The 19,349-nt window shown below is 41.5% G+C and overlaps 1 protein-coding gene across 1 annotated transcript in view; it reads left to right on the forward strand.

Annotated features, from left to right (window-relative positions):
* Positions 1-19,349, forward strand: part of LOC138764681 (zinc finger protein 420-like) — a 68,156-nt gene that overhangs the window by 12,569 nt on the left and 36,238 nt on the right. The window lies entirely within an intron of this gene.

Genomic DNA, 19,349 nt, shown 5'->3' on the forward strand with positions numbered 1-19,349 from the left:
GTGTTTCTTGGACAAATGCTATATCTATTTTTTCCTTTTTCAGTAAATTTAGTAGTTTCTTCCTTTTAATTTGGTTATGTATTCCATTAATATTTAGAGTCATATAGTTCAGCGTAGCCATTTTATATTTTGTTTATCTTCTCTTTCCGTTTTTCCATCATTACCTTTCCTCCTTTTCCATTTCTGTTTTCTTATTTTCAACTCTTTACCAGACAACATTCCTACAACATCCAACATTTTCCTTATTCTCCTATTTCTATCTTCTTTATCCCCAATCTCCCCTTCCCCTCCTGAGTTGTCCTTTATCCCTTGTCGGACAACCACATCTCCCCTCTCCATTTGGATTTGCGAATCCACTCGCAAGCGTCAACTGATTTTGCAGTGACCGCTCTTTTCCCCCACCCAGCCCCCCCCAGAAAAGATTTCACTTTTTATATGTCACAAAGGTCACTCTTTTAATTCTCTCCTTATTCTCTCTATTCCATTACCTTCCCTTATTAATTCTTGTCTATACTATCTATGTTTTCCTCTAATTACAGATACTTTCACGTATGCCCATTGTCTCTATTCACTCTTATACCTCTTTACCCGCATACATATCAATCGTGGTCATTTTTACCCTCATTACCCGTCTTCATCCCTCAGTCTATTTTTGTCTTTACCCACATACATATGAATCGTGATCATTTTTGCTCTCATTACCCGTCTTCATCCCTCAGTCTATTTTTGTAATTGTTCTGCAAATTTTCGTGCTTCTTCTGGATCCGAGAACAGTCTGTTTTGTTGTCCTGGAATAAATATTTTCAATACCGCAGGATGCTTCAGTGTAAATTTATATCCTTTCTTCCATAAAATCGCTTTTGCTGTATTGAACTCTTTTCTCTTCTTTAGGAGTTCAAAGCTTATATCTGGATAAATGAAGATTTTTTGCCCTTTATACTCCAGTGGTTTGTTGCCCTCTCTTACTTTTTCCATTGTCTTCTCCAGTACCTTTTCTCTTGTAGTATATCTTAGGAATTTTACTACAATAGATCTTGGTTTTTGTTGTGGTTGTGGTTTAGGGGCCAATGCTCTATGTGCCCTTTCTATTTCCATTTCTTGCTGTAGTTCTGGACATCCTAGGGCCTTAGGGATCCATTCTTTTATAAACTCCCTCATATTCTTGCCTTCTTCATCTTCCTTAAGGCCCACTATCTTTATGTTATTTCTTCTGTTATAATTTTCCATTATATCTATTTTTTGAGCTAGTAATTCTTGTGTCTCTTTAGTTTTTTTATTAGATTCCTCCAATTTCTTTTTTAAGTCTTCTACCTCCATTTCTGCTGCTATTGCCCGTTCTTCCATCTTGTCCATTTTTTTCCCCATTTCTGTTAAGGTCATATCCATTTTATTTATTTTCTTTTCTGTGTTGTTTATTCTTCTTCTTAAATCATTGAATTCCTGTGTTTGCCATTCTTTAAATGACTCCATGTATCCTCTAACAAGAGCAAGTATATCCTTTACCTTGCCTTTCCCTTTATCTATTTCACTGTATTCTTCCTCTTCTTCTTCCTCTGGGTTGGCCATCTGTTGTTTCTTTGATGCCCTTTCCTCCTCTTCTTTCTTGTTTCCATTGTCTTCTGTGGTCTCTTCTTGCTGCAGGTGTTCTGCAGCTGTCGTTGCCGGCTGTGGAGATCGACTCCCCAGCTGGTCCCCCCTCCCGTCGGTGTGTTTTTTTTCATGCGCATCGCGCATGCGCGACTCCTCGCGCATGCGCGGTTGCGCACTTTTACTTGGCTCTGTGAGCCATTGTTGTAGTTCTTTTTCTACCGACCTGAGGTAGTGGGGTCTTCTCTCCACAGCGGGCCTCTTCGGACAGGTAAGGCCTTCACCTTTTTCCTCCGTTGTCTTCTCTTCTTCTCTTCTTACCGTTGATTTTGTTTTTTCTTTTTTTGTCGCCATCTTCTTTCCACCTTTATACTCACTTTTCTTTAACTTTTATTTCTGTGCCTTTGTATTTTCTCTTGTTTTTCCCGACTTTTCTGGAGAGGGCTGGAGTTCTCCGTCCGGCCACTACTCCATCACGTGACTCCTCGCCACTCTCCTTCAAGAAAGTAAATTTCCTGTTAAAAAGGAGATGCTGACGGACGGTTTTTGGCTGCTGGCCATAGCCTTACGCCACTCCGTTCAACGTGAAGCAGAATTAGTTCAGCGAGAAGTAGAATCTCAGCATAAGAGAGAGCAACTAGAGGAGGAGCTAGAAGCTCTGCGACAACACTGTTCCATGATGAGTGAGATTGTTTGCACCAGTCAGGACCGAGCCAAAGAAATGGAGATTGATTTAGGCAAAAGGCGGGAGAAACTCTAGCGGCCTGGGTCCTGCGTGTTTTGGAGCAAGGAGGGGGTAATGTGTATTTAACCCCTGAGGAATTGTTGGGATTAGGAACATTGACTACTGATATCCGGGTCACTGCTGAGCTGCGGGGTAGAGGAAGAGAGGTGGATTACTTACTCGCCACTCTAGAGGATGCCCTGCTACGAGTATACCCATCAACAGTAGATTGGGATTTACATTTGCAGAACAATTGGGGCACCCCAGAGGAGGGTATAGCAGTAATTCGTCAGCAGGCCCTGGCCTCTGCCTTGTATGCAGGGCGTTTGAGGCTGTGGGTACATGGGGGGAGGCCTGATGAAGAGATATTCACAGCCAGAATGCATACCCGATTGGTTTGTTCCACCCAACCCACTGTATGGGGACTGGTTCTGTCCGTAACTAGTCCGCTAATTGGGGACCCTGTGTCTGAGGCGGTGGACGCCTTATCTGGGCTTAGAGAATTAGAGTTGGGAAGTAAAATCTACTCACGTACAACCCAGGTTAAATCAGACAAGCAGGATGAAAAGAGAGGGGCTGCTGGTAATAACGGACCGACAAGAAAGGACCTTTTTCTAACCTTGCTAAAGTTAGGCGTACCTAAACGTGATTTTTTTTTAAATTTTTTATTTTTCACACTATCAACCACATTGATCAAGATACATACATACAGATAAATATATAGTGTCATTTTCTCCCTCCCCCTTCTCATCGCACCCTCGCACCCTCCCTACCTCCCCTCCCATTCATTTAAAGTTCAGAATCTAAGATACATTAAACCCGTCAAACATTGTTGTCACTCAGTAAAAATAAACAAGAAATTCCACTGAGTCATTTCTTTTCACTTCCTTCTCCTTCTGTCATCTTAGGTGGTAGATGTCCCCAGTAGGTTTTCTCTATTGTGTTTCATGTATGGCTCTCATATTTGTTCAAATATTGTAATATTATTTCTTAAATTATATGTTATTTTTTCTAATGGAATACATTTATTCATTTCTATATACCATTGTTGATTTCTCAAGTTATCTTCTAATTTCCAGGCTGATATAATACATTTTTTTGCTACAGCTATCACTATCCTAACAAATCTTTTTTGAGCACCATCCAAATCAAGTCCAAATTCTTTGTTTTTTATGTTACTTAGGAGGAAGATCTCTGCGTTTTTTGGTATATTGCTTTTTGTGATTTTATTTAATGTCTGGTTTAGATCTTCCCAAAATTTTTTCACTTTCTCACATGTCCAGATTGCATGAATTGTTGTTCTCATTTCCTTTTTACAGCAAAAACATCTGTCAGATACTGTCCGGTCCCATTTATTTAACTTTTGAGGTGTAACGTATAGCCTGTGTATCCAGTTATATTGTATCATACGTATCCTCGTGTTTATTGAATTTCTCATAGTTCCAGAGCATAACTTCTCTCATGTTTCCTTCTTTATCTTTATGTTTAAATCTTGTTCCCATTTTTGTTTAGTTTTACCATTTGTTTCCTCATTCTCCTTTTCTTGCAGTTTAATATACATATTTGTTATAAATCTTTTGATTAACATTGTATCTGTAATCACATATTCAAGGTTACTTCCCTCTGGTAAACTCAAATTGCTTCCTAATTTATCCTTCAAGTAGGATCTCAGTTGGTAATATGCCAGCGCTGTATCTCCAGTTATATTGTACTTATCTCTCATTTGTTCAAAGGATAAGAATCTACTTCCTGAAAAACAAATTCTTTGTTTTTTATGTTACTTAGGAGGAAGATCTCTGCGTTTTTTGGTATATTGCTTTTTGTGATTTTATTTAATGTCTGGTTTAGATCTTCCCAAAATTTTTTCACTTTCTCACATGTCCAGATTGCATGAATTGTTGTTCTCATTTCCTTTTTACAGCAAAAACATCTGTCAGATACTGTCAGGTCCCATTTATTTAACTTTTGAGGTGTAACGTATAGCCTGTGTATCCAGTTATATTGTATCATACGTATCCTCGTGTTTATTGAATTTCTCATAGTTCCAGAGCATAACTTCTCTCATGTTTCCTTCTTTATCTTTATGTTTAAATATTGTTCCCATTTTTGTTTAGTTTTACCATTTGTTTCCTCGTTCTCCTTTTCTTGCAGTTTAATATACATATTTGTTATAAATCTTTTGATTATCATTGTGTCTGAAATCACATATTCAAAATTACTTCCCTCTGGTAACCTCAGACTGCTTCCCAATTTATCCTTCAAATAGGATTTCAGTTGGTAGTATGCCAACACTGTATCGTGAGCTATATTATATTTATCCTTCATTTGTTCAAAGGATAATAATTTATTTCCTGAAAAACAATTTTCTATTCTTTTGATCCCTTTTTTCTCCCATTCTCTAAAGGAAAGGTTATCTATTGTAAAAGGGATTAGCTGATTTTGCGTCAGTATTAGTTTTGGTAGTTGGTAATTTGTTTTATTCCTTTCTACATGAATCTTCTTCCAAATATTGAGTAGATGATGTAATACTGGAGAACTTCTACGTTGTACCAATTTTTCATCCCATTTATATAATATGTGTTCAGGTATCTTTTCCCCTATTTTATCTAATTCTAATCTAGTCCAATCTGGCTTTTCCCTTGTTTGATAAAAATCTGATAGGTATCTTAATTGTGCAGCTCTATAATAATTTTTAAAGTTTGGCAGTTGTAAGCCTCCTTGTTTATACCATTCTGTTAATTTATCTAGTGCTATCCTCGGTTTCCCCCTTTCCATAAAAATTTCCTGATTATTTTCTTTAACTCCTTGAAGAATTTCTCCGTCAAGTGTATTGGCAATGCCTGAAATAGGTATTGTATCCTTGGGAAAATGTTCATTTTAATACAGTTTATCCTTCCTATTAGTGTTAGTGGTAAGTCTTTCCAATGCTCTAAGTCGTCCTGTAATTTTTTCATGAGTGGATAATAATTGAGTTTATATAGATGGCCGAGGTTTTTATTTATTTGTATACCTAGGTATCTTATTGCTTGCATTTGCCATCTGAATGGTGATTCTTTCTTAAATTTTGAGAAATCCGCATTATTCATTTGCGTTAATCTTGTATCCCGACACTTCTCCATATTCCTTCAATTTCTTATGTAATTCTTTTATTGATATTTCTGGCTCTGTTAAGTATACTATAACGTCATCTGCAAATAAACTGATTTTATATTCCTTGTCTTTTATTTTTATCCCTTTTATTTTATTTTCAGTTCTTATCAATTCTGCTAGTGGTTCTATAGCTAACGTGAACAATAAGGCCGATAGTGGGCATCCCTGCGTTGTTGATCTGCCTAAGTTAAATTGCCTTGATATATATCCATTTACTGTCACTTTCGCCAATGGCCCCTTATATAATGCTTTAATCCAATTAATATATTTCTCTGGTAAACTGAATTTTGTAGTACTTTGAATAAATAATTCCATTCTACTCTGTCAAAGGCCTTCTCTGCGTCTAAAGCAACTGCTACTGTTGGAGCTTTATTTCCTTCTACTGCATGAATTAAGTTAATAAATTTACAAATATTGTCTGTTGTTCCTCTTTTTTTAATAAACCCAGTTTGGTCTTGATTTACTATTTTTGGTACATATTCAGCTAATCTGTTTGCTATTAGTTTAGCTATTATCTTATAATCTGTGTTAAATAAAGATATTGGTCTATATGACACTGGTGTGAGTGGATCTTTCCCTGTCTTTGGTATTACTGTAATTATTGCTGTTTTGCATGAATCTGGTAAGCTTTGTGTTTTATAAATCTGGTTGATTACTTCCAGGAGGGGAGGAATTAATAAATCTTTAAATGTTTTATAGAATTCTATTGGGAATCCATCCTCTCCTGGTGTTTTATTATTTGGTAGTTTTTTTATTATCTCTTGTATTTTTACTATTTCAAATGGTTCTGTTAATTTATTTTGTTCCTCTATTTGTAATTTTGGTAGTTCAATTTTAGTTAAAAATTCATCTATTTTGTCTTCTTTCCCTTCGTTTTCAGTTTGGTATAATTGTTCGTAGAATTCTCTGAAGTTTTCATTAATCTTTGTTGGATTATATGTGATTTGCTTGTCTTTTTTCCTTGATGCCAATACCATTCTCTTAGTTTGTTCTGTCTTAAGCTGCCATGCTAGAATTTTGTGCATTTTTTCTCCTAGTTCATAATATTTCTGTTTTGTCTTCATTATGTTCTTCTCCACCTTATATGTTTGTAGTGTTTCATATTTTATTTTTTTTATCTGCCAATTCTCTTCTTTTAGTTGTGTCTTCCTTCAATGCTAATTATTTTTCTATATTTGCTATTTCCCTTTCCAACTGCTCTGTTTCCTGATTGTAGTCCTTCTTCATCTTGGTTACATTACTAATTATTTGCCCTCTGATAAACGCTTTCATTGCATCCCATAGTATAAACTTATCTTTCACTGATTCCGTATTTATTTCAAAATACATTTTAATTTGTCTTTCAATGAAATTTATAAAATCCTGCCTTTTAAGTAGCATGGAGTTTAATCTCCATCTATACATTCTTGGAAGGATGTCCTCTAACTCTATTGTCAATATCAAGGGTGAGTGGTCCGATAATATTCTAGCCTTATATTCTGTTTTTCTTACTCTGTCTTGCATACGAGCTGATAACAGGAATAGGTCTATTCTTGAGTATGTTTTATGTCTACCTGAATAATATGAATATTCCTTTTCCTTTGGGTGTTGTTTCCTCCATATATCCAAAAGTTGCATTTCTTGCATTGATTTAATTATAAATTTGGTTACTTTGTTCTGTCAATTTTTTTCCCAGTTTTATCCATGTTTGAATCCAAATTAAGGTTGAAATCCCCTCCTATTAGTATGTTCCCTTGCGTGTCTGCTATCTTCAAAAAAATATCTTGCATAAATTTTTGATCTTCTTCGTTAGGTGAATATACATTGAGTAAATTCCAAAACTCCGAATATATCTGACATTTTATCATTACATATCTCCCTGCTGGATCTATTATTTCCTCTTCTATTTTAATTGGTACATTTTTACTGATTAATATAGCTACTCCTCTAGCTTTTGAATTATATGATGCTGCTGTTACATGTCCTACCCAATCTCTCTTTAATTTCTTGTGCTCCATTTCAGTTAAATGTGTCTCTTGCACGAATGCTAAATCAATTTTTTCTTTTTTTAGTAAATTTAGCAGTTTCTTCCTTTTGATTTGGTTATGTATTCCATTAATACTTAAAGTCATATAGTTCAACGTAACCATTTCATACTTTGTTTATCTTTCCTTTCCGTTTTCTCTTCATCACCTTTCCTTCTTATCCATTTCTGCTTTCTTGTTTTGAACACTTTATAAGACAACATTTCTAAAACATCAAACATTTCCCTTATTCTCCTATCTAAAATTTCTTTAACCCCACTACCCCCTCCCCTTCCTGAGTTGCCCTTTATCCCTCTCCCCTCTCCATTTGGAATTGCGAATTCACTCGCAAGCGTCAACTGATTTTGCAGTGACCGTAACTCCTCCCCACCCAGCCCCCCCGGAAAAGATTTCAATTTTCATATATAACAAAGGTCTCTCTTTTAATTCCCTCCTTATTCCCTTTCATTCCCTTATTAATTCTTTTCTATACTCTATATATTTTCCTCTCAATACGGATACACTCATGTATACACATATATACACAAACACACACACACACATATATATATATATATATATATATATATACCCATATACACACATACATATAGTTCGTGGTCATTTTTACTCTCGTTACATGTCTTCATCTCTCTTCCTGTTTTGTAGTTGTTCTGCAAATTTTCGTGCTTCCTCCGGATCCGAGAATAGTCTGTTTTTCTGCCCTGGAATAACTATTTTAAGTACCGCTGGGTACTTTAGCATAAATTTATATCCTTTTTTCCATAGGATCGCTTTTGCTGTATTAAACTCCTTTCTCTTCTTCAGGAGTTCAAAACTTATGTCTGGGTAGAAAAAATTTTTTTGACCTTTGTATTCCAGTGGCTTTTTGTCTTCTCTTATTTTCTTTATTGCTTTCTCCAATATATTTTCTCTTGTTGTATATCTTAAGAATTTTACTAAAATGGATCTTGGTTTTCGTTGTGGCTGTGGTTTCGAGTCTAATGTTCTATGTGCCCTTTCTTTTTCCATTTCTTCCTGTAATTCTGGTCTTCCTTGGACCCTGGGGATCCAATCTTTTATAAATTCTCTCATATTCTTGCCTTCTTCATCTTCCTTAAGGCTCACTATCTTTATATTATTTCTTCTATTATAATTTTCCATTATATCTATCTTCTAAGCTAACAGCTCTTGTGTCTTTAACTTTTTGATTAGATTCTTCTAATTTCTTTTTTAATTCATCTACTTCCATTTCTACGGCTGTTTCTCGTTCTTCCACCTTGTCCATTCTTTTTCCTATATCCGACATGACCATCTCTAATCTATTCATTTTTTCTTCTGTACTTTTAATTCTTCTTTTTATTTCACTAAATTCTTGTGATTGCCATTCTTTTCCTGATTCCATATATTCTTTAAAAAATATATATCCATTGTCTTGCCCTTCCCTTCTTCTTCCATTTCTCTGTGTTCTTCTTCTTCTTCTTCCTCTGGGTTGGTCATCTGTTGTTTTCTTTTTGCTCTCTTCTTTCTTGTTCTCCTTATTTTCTATGTTCTCTTCCTGTTGCTGTGTTGTAGCTGTCATTCTCAGCTGTGGAGATTGACTCCTCAGCTGGTCCCCCCTCCCGGCAGTGTTTTTTTTGTCATGCGCGGTTGCGCACTTTTACTTGGCTCCGCAAGCCATTTTTGTAGTCCCGAGCTCGGGACTTCAACTGACCTTAGGGAGCGGGCTTCTCTCTCCACGGCGGGCCTCCTCAGGCTCTTCTTCTTCTCTTCTTCCCGTTGCTTTCGACTTTTCTCTCTTCGCTGCCATTTTCTTCCCACCTTCACTTTCACTTTATTTTAATTTTTATGTTTGTGCCTTTGTGTTTTGTGTGTTTTTTTTAAAACTTTTCCGGAGAGGGCTGGAGTCCCCGACCGGCCACTACTCCATCACGTGACTCCTTCCCCCTCAAAGAGATATTGATGGGAAACCTACTGCAGTCCTTTATGCCCTTTATAAGAGGAAGGCAGGGGAACATCATCCCCAGCTGTTGAGTCCTCCTGGCCCAGCTGTGCCTTCTGCTCCCACTGCTGCTCCTATCGAGCCGGCTTCTCCTGCTCCAGTTACCCGTGATGAGATACAACAAATGGTTAACAAGGCTCTTATGGATTATAGAGGCATGTAGGCCTGGAAGCCCCCGAACCCTACTAAATCATGAAGGTGTGGGCAGGGTTCCCGTGTCTACTCCATTGAGATACGGCGGATACACGGGGACCCACGGCCCTATATACTGTTAACATTCCATTGGGCTGGGGGTAATGACCACCAATATTTGGCCTTGGACGACACCGGTGCGGAGCACTCGGTGATTCCTGGTAACCCCGATTTCTGGACTGGACTGAAATTTCGAATAGAGGGGATGGGAGGGGCGATCACCCTGGCGAAGGAAATAAAAGTCTGTGCCACGGTGTGTGATGGCCCTTCCCCTATACGGTTACATGCCCTGGTGATTGCCACTGACGAGTGTATCCTGGGTATCAATATGTTAGCCGGTATGGCCCTTATTACTAGCCAAGGGGGATTTGCATTTGGAATTCGGACTATTACTAAATGACTAGTGGTGGGTCGGGCTAAGTGGGATCCTGTGATGGTGCTTCCCCCTCCCGAAACCAGTAAGCATTCCATAATATTGCCTCCCTGGAGGGTAGGAAGAGATTACTGCCACCATCGATGCTTTGCAAGAAGAAGGGGTAGTGAGGCCCACATCATCGCCCTTTAATAGCCCTGCTTGGCTGGTCCAGAAGCCGGATGGCTCCTGGAGAATGACAGTTGACTATTGTTTTTTGAACAAATATGCCCCACCACTTGCTTTGGCAGTTCCGGATATTGTTACCCTTATTGAAAACATTGCTACTGGGAACTCAGGAACATGGTATGCTGTCAGCCTTCTTCAGTATTCTTATAGATGAGGTCTCACAGGATCAGTTCGCCTTTACCTGGAAGGGGTGCCAGTATACCTTCACCTGCCTCCCTCAGGGCTATGTACAGTCTCCCACTATTTGCCACAGCCTAATTGCCCGTGATTTGGAGATGGTGCCAGTATCACCTTCTCTCTTGATTCACCATTATATTGATGATGTGATGATCCAAGGGGCCACGGAAGAGATGGTACAGGAAGGTATGGAGAGTGTCCAAAATACCCTGATGCAAAGAGGGTGGGCCATTAACCTCGCCAAGGTGCAGGGCCCATCCCAGACGGTTATTTTCCTTGGAATTCAGTGGCATGCTGGAGAACAGGTGGTTCCTGATAAAGTTCGCAATAAAATCGCAGTCTTGGCCACTCCTACTAGTAAAAAGGAGACCCAGCGTCTCCTAGGGTTATTGGGATACTTACTGGCGACGCCATATTCCTCACTTGGCATTGCTTTTATGACCTCTATACAAAATTACCCGAAAGAAAGCAGACTTTTTATGGGGTGACGATCAGGAAAGGGCATTCCAGTCTGCCAAGCAGGCTATTCTTTAGGCCCTGCCCATTTCTCTCCGCATCCCAAATACCCCCTACGAACTACAGGTCTCCGTTACTGATCATGTGGCTTCCTGGAGCCTCTGGCAGAAACAAGAGGGCCGCCGAGTCCCGCTGGGATTCTGGTCACGAACCATGCCCGAGGCTGCCACTCGTTCTTCTGCTTTTGAACAACAGTTACTAGCCTGTTACTGGGCCCTGCTGGAGACAGAAAGAATGACAGGTGATGCAGATGTCCAGTTGCGACCTGAACTTCCAATAATGAACTTGGTCCTGGCTAATGATGCTAATCTAAAGATCGGGCGGGCTCAGCAGCCTTCTATTGTTAAATGGAAGTGGTATATTCAGAGTTGTGCAACCAGAGGGCCTGAAGGGGTGGGCCGCATACACGAACAGGTGGCTGATCTTCCATCTCATCATGAGGACGTTGAACCTGCCTTGCCCCCTCCCCTACCCCCTTCACCAGTTCAGTGGGGTAAACCATATGATTCGCTCACTCCAGCAGAACAAGAGGACGCCTGGTTTACTGATGGTAGCAGCCGTTGGGTGCAAGGAAAGCAGAAGTGGAAGGCGGTGGCTTACCATCCCAGGTCAGGAACTCACTTATCGGAGGAGGGGGGATGGTGGCTCCAGCCAGTATGCTGAGTTGAAGGCAGTCACTTTACCACTAGACCCCCATGATCACCCTCTTCGTTTGTTTACTGATTCCTGGGCTGTGGCTGATGGACTAGTGGTATGGATGCCTGATTGGCAAAAGAATGACTGGCCAATATGGGGCAAACAGTTGTGGCAGCTGTTGTTGGATGCTTCCCATCATCGTGAGATAACCGTATATCACGTTGACGCCCATACCAATGCAACAACGAACATGGGACAACATAATGCAGTAGCAGATCAGCTTGCCACTATCAGCCGCGCTAATACCATCCCCCGGCTTGATGGGCACATGAACAGAGTGGCCAGTTGGGGGAGAAGGGATCAGCTATGTGGGCCCGTACACATGCCTTACCCGTCCATCAGGACGATGTCCGCATGGTCGTGCGTACATGCCCAGCATGCCAGGTTGTGAAGTCCCGCACCGTTCCTCCTGGTCTGCATGGCCGAATAAGATGGGGAGCTCGCTCAGCTGCGGTTTGGCAAATTGATTACATAGGCCTAATGCCAGACTGTATGGGTAAACGTTACGTCCTAGTAATGGTTGTCACCTTTTCGGGCCTGGTTTTTGCTTTTCCCAACAAGACAGCTGACCAAGCTAGCACTATCCAAGGACTAAACCATTTAATTTCTCGTTATGATGTACCAGAGGAAATTCAGTCTGATAATGGCTCGCACTTTTCTGGGAAGGCAATCTGTGATTGGGCAGCTGACAACATTATTTTATGGGTCCACCATATTCCTTATTACCCACAGGCTGCCGGGTTAATTGAACGAATGAATGGTTTACTGAAGGAACAAATTCGTTTGTTAACACCACTGGGGACCCTGAAGGGGTGGTGCCATGTGCTGCAGCAGGCAGTCGACAATTTGAATCATCGCCCTTTAAAAGGAGGTACACCTTTCCACCGACTTCTTCACGCTCCTGAATTACAGCCTATTCCAGAGGAAAAACAGTCATTGCCTCCCACTCCTGAACTAGAGAATGTCAGACAAAAGGTATGGGTGGCACCACCAGGTAGTGGCCCTCCTGTAAAAGGGGAAATAATGACACCTGCCCAGGGTAACACTCGGTGGGTAGCTATTGAGGGACAGGATGATTTAGTTTGTTTAAATACTGAACACTTACAGCATCGTGAGTGACATATGTCAGGCTTCTTTGTTCCAGGTCCCCCATCTTGTGCTCCTGTTGCTCTGGCTTAACAGCTGCTTTGGTGCCAGCAATTGGATTTGTAATGTCGAGGATGTTCCGAGGGAGTTGCCTATGGGGGACAAGGCCCGATGTATCCACTAATATACCTGATATTGTTCAGCATGTTTCAAAATCTGTTTGTGAGCTTCAGTGTCTGGGTATTGTGGCCCACAAGGATAGTTTGAATCCTTTTTCATGGTTAGCTGGTGGTTGAGCCACACTATTCTTCGTTGGTTGCTCACTTTATTGCTTATTTTTGTAGTTTTGATTTTACTTTCACGCTCTTTTTGTACTCTTATGCTTGTCAAATCTCGTGTCTGACAGCCTGTGACCAAGGGGTGGAATGTAATGGAAGATTCTAACCATGTTTTTTAATTTTGCAGCCTTTGCTTCTGCAAGGCTGAGAACCATCTTGTTTTTTTTTCACTTTGGTCCCTCTGTCCTCGCCATATAACCATATACAGCACAGAACAGGCCAGTTTGACCCTACTTGTCCATGCCGGAACAAATCCCCACCCTCCTAGTCCCACTGACCAGCACCTGGTCCATACTCCTCCAATCCTCTCCCCTCCATGTAATTACCTAGTCTTTCCTTAAATGTAAATAACGTCCTTGCTTCAACCACCTCTGCCGGATGCTTATTCCACATCCTAACCACCCTTTGCGTGAAGAAATTTCCCCTCATGCTCCCCTTATAATTTTCCCCCTGCAATCTCAAACCATGGCCTCTGGTTTGAATATCCCCCACTCTTAATTGAAAAAGCCTATCCACATTGACTCTCTGTCCCTTTTAAAATCTTGAACACCTCCATCAAATTCCCCCTCAATCTTCTACGCTCCAGAGAAAAAAGCCCCAGGCTGCTCAACCTTTCTCTGTAACTCAAACCCTGACATCTTGTCAACATTCTCGTGAACCTTCTCTGCACTCTCTCTGTTTTGTTTATATCCTTCCTATAATTTGGTGACCAAAACTGCACACAGTATTCCAAATTTGGCCTCACCAATGCTTTGTACAATTTCATCATAACATCCCAACTCTTGAATTCAATACTCCGATTTATGAAGGCCAACATTCCAAAAACCTTCTTCACCATTCTATTTACCTGAGTATCAGCCTTGAGGGTACTATTTACCATAACTCCTAAATCCCTTTGTTGCTCTGCACTCCTCAATTGTCTACCATTCAATGTATATGACCTATTTAGATTTGCCTTTCCAAAATGCAACACTTCACACTTATCCGAATTAAATTCCATCAGCCATTTCTCAGCCCACTCCTCTAGCTTTCCTATATCTCTTTTTAAGCTACGGTAATCTTCCTCACTGTCCACAATACCACCAATCTTTGTATCATCTGCAAACTTACTTATCCAATTTACCACCCCTTCTTCCAGATCGTTAATATATATATTTCAAACAATAGTGGACCCAGGACCGATCCCTGAGGAACTCCACTAGTCACCGGCCTCCAATTTGACAAACAATTTTCGACCAGTACTCTCTGACACCTCCCATCCAACCATTGCTGAATCTATTTCACTACCTCCTTATTTATACCTAATGCCTCCACCTTTTTTCCTAACCTCCTGTGGGAAACTTTGTCAAAAGCTTTACTAAAGTCTAAATAGACAACATCCACAGCCTTCCCTTCATCAATCTATTTTGTAACCCCCTCGAAAAACTCTATAAGGTTTGTTAAGCATGATCTACCCCTGACAAAACCATGTTGACTACTTCCTATCAATCCCTGTTCTTCCAAATATTTGTAAATGCCATCCATCAGAACACTTTCCATCAACTTACCCACCACAGACGTCAGACTCACAGGTCTATAATTTCATGGCTTACATTTGGACCCTTTCTTAAACAGCAGAACAACATGAGCCACCCTCCAATCCTCTGGCACTACCCCCGTGACCAGTGACATCCTCAATATCTCTGTTAATGGAAGCGACTACTCTCCCTGATTGTCCTTGGGAATACATTGTCCGGACCCAAAGATTTGTCCACCTTTATCTTTTTTAACACTGCCATCACTACCTCCTTGATTATCCTTATATGATTCATGACTCCCCACTATTTTTCTTTACTTCAAGTGGTACAATATTTTTTTCCCTAGTGAATACCGAGGAAAAGAAATCATTTAAAATTTTCCCCATCTCCTCTGACTTTTCACATAGCCTACCCTCCCTATCTACAAGGGGTCCAATTTTATCCCTCACTAATCTTTTACTTTTAATGTACCTATAGAAACCCTTACTCTGCCTGCCAAAGCCTCTTCGTGCCTCTTTTAGGCCTTTCCAATTTCTTTCTACACTCCTTGTAGTCCCCTTTCAATTTCTCAGCACCCTGCTGTTTATACCTCTTGTACACCTCCCTCTTTCTCCTAACCAAATTTCTAATATTCCTTGAAAACCAAGGCTCCCTATGACTTCCAGCCTTTCCTTTGATCCTCACTGGGACATATCTACTCTGTACTCTCAAAATTTCTTCTTTGAATATTCTCCATTTTTCATTTACATCCTTTCCTTGAAAAAAATCATGTCCCACTCAATACTCACCAAAGCCATTCTCATTCCTTCAAAATTTGCTTTTCTCCAATCCAGATCCTCAACTTTAGGCCCTTCTTTGCTCTTCCCGAAAACTACCCTAAAACTAATAGAGTTGTGATCACTAGACCCAATTTGTTCTGCAACATTAACCTCAGACTCCTGACTTATCTCGTTCCCTAACAGGAGATCCAGTATTACACCGTCCTGAGTCGGTTCCTCTACGTGTTGATTAAGAAAACTATCTTGCACACATTTGACAAACTCTAGCCTATCCAGCCCTCTTACTGTATGGGTATCCCAATCAATGTGAGGGAAGTTAAAATCTCCCATGATCACTACCTTATGTTTATTACACATCTATGCTATCTCCTTACAAATTTGTTCTTCCAATTTTCTTGGCCCATTTGGTGGTCTATAATACACTCCTATTAGTACCCTTATGCTTCCTCCACCCCTCAATTCCACCCAAACAGCCTCACTGGATGATCCCTCCAAACCATCCTGCCACCTCATGGCAGTAATGTCCTCCTTAACAAGCATAGCAACTCCTCCCCCTTTTTTACCCCCTGTTCTATCACATCTAAAACATTTGAATTCTGGAATATTTAGTTGCCAGTCTTGACCCTCCTGTAACCAGGCCTCACTAATTGCCACAACATCATGATTCCAAGTGCCAATCCATGCTCTCTCATCTACCTTGTTCACTATGCTTCTTGCATTAAAGTACACGCATTTCAGAGAATGACTCTCATATATATTCCCTATTCTACCTTTTACCTTAACCTCCATCCTTCCTTTGTTATTTTTATTACTCTTAACTAGGTGGCCATGCATCCTAGACACTGGTCGCAAACTCTGCTCCCCACCCCCCTGCCAAACTAGTTTAAACTCTCCCCCACAGCTCTAGCAAATCTGCTTGCCAGGATATTGGTTCCCCTCCAGTTCAAGTAGAGTCCATCCCTTTTGTACAGGTCCGACTTTCCCCAGAAGAGATCCCAATGATCCAAAAATCTTATCCCCTGCTCCCTGCACCAGCTCTTTAGCCACGCATTCATCCTCCACATCCTCCTATTACTACCCTCTCTAGCGCATGGCACCGGCAGCAATCCAGAGATTACTACCTTAGAGGTCCTGTTTTTTAACTTCCTGCCTAATTCTATGTATTCCTGTTTCAAGACCTCATCCCCACTTCTAACTAGGTCATTGGTCCCCACATGGTCCACGACTTCTGGCTGCTCACCTTCCCCTTGCAGAATTCTGTGAACTCGATCAGAGACATCCCTGACCCTAGCACCAGGGAGGCAACAGACCAACGTGGATCCCCAATCTCGTCCAACAAACCTCCTATCTGTCCCTCTGACAAGTGAGTCCCCAACCACAATTACCCTGTTCTTATCCGTCCTTCCCTTCTGAGCCTCAGGGGCAGACCCTGTGCCAGAGACCTGACTCCCACAACTCGTCCCTGGTAGGCTGCTCCCCCCCAGCAGTATCCAATGCTGAATACATGTTGCTGAGGGGCACTTCCACAGGGGTACTCTGCACTGGCACACTCCCAATTCCCTGACTCCTGCCTTCTAGGGGTGACTGTCTCCCTGTAACTCCTCTCTATCACTGCCTCTGCTTCCCTTATGATCCTCAGTTCATCCAATTGCAACTCAAGCTCCCTAACACGGTCGCTCATGAGTTGCAATTGGATGCACCTTTTGCAGGTGTAGTCGTGAGGAACAGCTGTGCTGTCTCTGACTTCCCACATCCCACAATTGGAGCATTTGACTACCCCAACTGACTCCATTACCTCCTTTCTCAATGTATATAGGTTATTTAAAAAGAAAAACTAAACAAATAATACTAAAAGATTAACCAAAAAGGACACCTTACCACACAGGGAGTTCCTTCTTACCGAAGTCCCTCGAGCCAAAGTCCCAAGTGTCCACTCCTTCACTACCCACTCATCACTGGCCGCTCCCTCCCCTTTCACTCCTTTTATAGGCCCCTTGACCAATTAACCCCATCACTTTCACCAAGCTCCTCCTCCTCCAACTCCTAGCCGAACCAAGTAGGCCCAAACCCCGGTAAGCCCCAGACTTTTATAGCTGACCTTCTCGTCACTTTCACCAAGCTCCTCCTCCTCTGACTCACAGCCCGACTCTCTCCGAGCTCCTCCTCCAACTCCCAGCCGAACCAAGTAGGCCCAAGCCCCGGTAAGCCCCCGACTTTTATAGCTTACCTTCTTGTCACTTTCACCAAGCACCTCCTCCTCTGACTCACAGCCCGACTCTCTCCGAGCTCCTCCTCTGACTCAGCCCATCACTTCAGCTTCTTTCTCTTTAGATTTCCTCAAGTTCAAGGTTCAGATTTATTGTCAAGAATACATACATGACATCAAGTACCTCCCTGAGGTTCTTTTTCCGACAAGCATGGCAGAATTAGCACTTATTGGTAGTGCAAAAAAACTGCACATATGTAAACAAACAGATGTAAACAACTCGGTGTACAACACAGAGAGGAAAAAAGACAATAAAATGCACGAGTAAGAGTCCTTGAATGAGTCCCTGATTGAGTTTGTTGTCGAGGAATCTGATGGTGGAGGGCTAGCAACTCTTCCTGAACCTGGTGGTGGGAGTCCTGTGGCACTGATACCTCTTTCCTGATGGCAGGTGTGGATCCTTGATGATTGCTGCTGCCCTCCAACAGCAGCGTTCCCTATAGATGCTCTTGATAGAGGGGAGGGTTTTGCCTGTGATGTCCTGGGCTGTGTCCACTACCTTTTGCAGGGCTTTATGCCCTTGGGTACTGGTGTTTTCATACCAGACTGTGATGCAGCTGGTCAGCACACTTTCCTCCATACCTCTGTAGAAATTTACCAGGGTTTCCGATGTCGTACCAAACCTCCGCAAACTCCTGAGGAGGTAGAGGCGCTGACGTGGTTTCTTCACGATGCCATTGGTGTGTTGGGTCCAGGAAAGATCCTCCGAGCTAGTGACTCCTAAGAACTTAAATTCCCCACCTCCACCTCTGGACCCCCACTGATCACTGGATTGTATACGTCTGGTTTTCTCACCCTGAAGCCATTGATTTTGGTGACATTTGGTTATTTTTGATGCACCATTCGGCCAAGTTTTCAATCTTCCTCCTGTATGCTGACTCATCGTCTCTTTATACAACTCACTCCTGTGGTATCGTCAGCAAATTTTTAGATGATGATGTTGTCGTACCGAAGTGCACAGTCATAGGTGTAAAACGAATAGAGCAGGAGGCTGAGAACTCAGCCCTGCGGTGCTCCGGTGCCAATGGAGAAGATATTCTTACCAATCCTCACTGATTGGGGTCTGTAAATGAGGAAATCCAGGATCCAATTGCACAGTAGGGTGTTGAGTCCAAGGTCTTGGAGTTTGCTGAGCACTTTTGAGGGAATGAGGGTGTTGAATGCTGAACTGTAGCTGATAAAGAGCATCTGATGTATGCCTCTTTGCTGTCCAGATGTTCCAGGGCTTTGTGTGGAGCCAGTGAGATGGTATCTGCCATAGATTTGTTGCTGTGATAGACAAACTGGAACGTATCCATGTTGCCACTCAGACAGGATCTTATAAGCTTCAACACCAGCCTTTCAAAACACTTCATTACTTTAGATTTGATTGCTACTGGTTGATAGTCATTTGGGTAGGTTACCACACGCCTCCTGGGTATGATTGACACCTGTTTGAAACAGGCAGGTACCATACCCTGCTGTAGTGAGATGTTGAAGATATCTGTGAGTAATTTGGTAAGTTGGTCAGCAGATTTTTAATACTTTCCACTTCAATGTGGATCTACCCCTGACGTTTTATCCTGTGTTCTTCCTCCCAGCTTTTTATTCAGGCCTTTCCCTGTTTGTGCAAATTTGTGACAAAGGGCTGAGGCCCGTAACATGGTTCAGCTTTTACTTCCTGTCGATGCTGCGTGACCTGCTGAGTTTCTCCAGCACTTTGGTGAAGTGCTCTT

This window comes from Narcine bancroftii, chromosome 5 (assembly GCF_036971445.1).
Source record: "Narcine bancroftii isolate sNarBan1 chromosome 5, sNarBan1.hap1, whole genome shotgun sequence".
NCBI lineage: Eukaryota > Metazoa > Chordata > Chondrichthyes > Torpediniformes > Narcinidae > Narcine > Narcine bancroftii.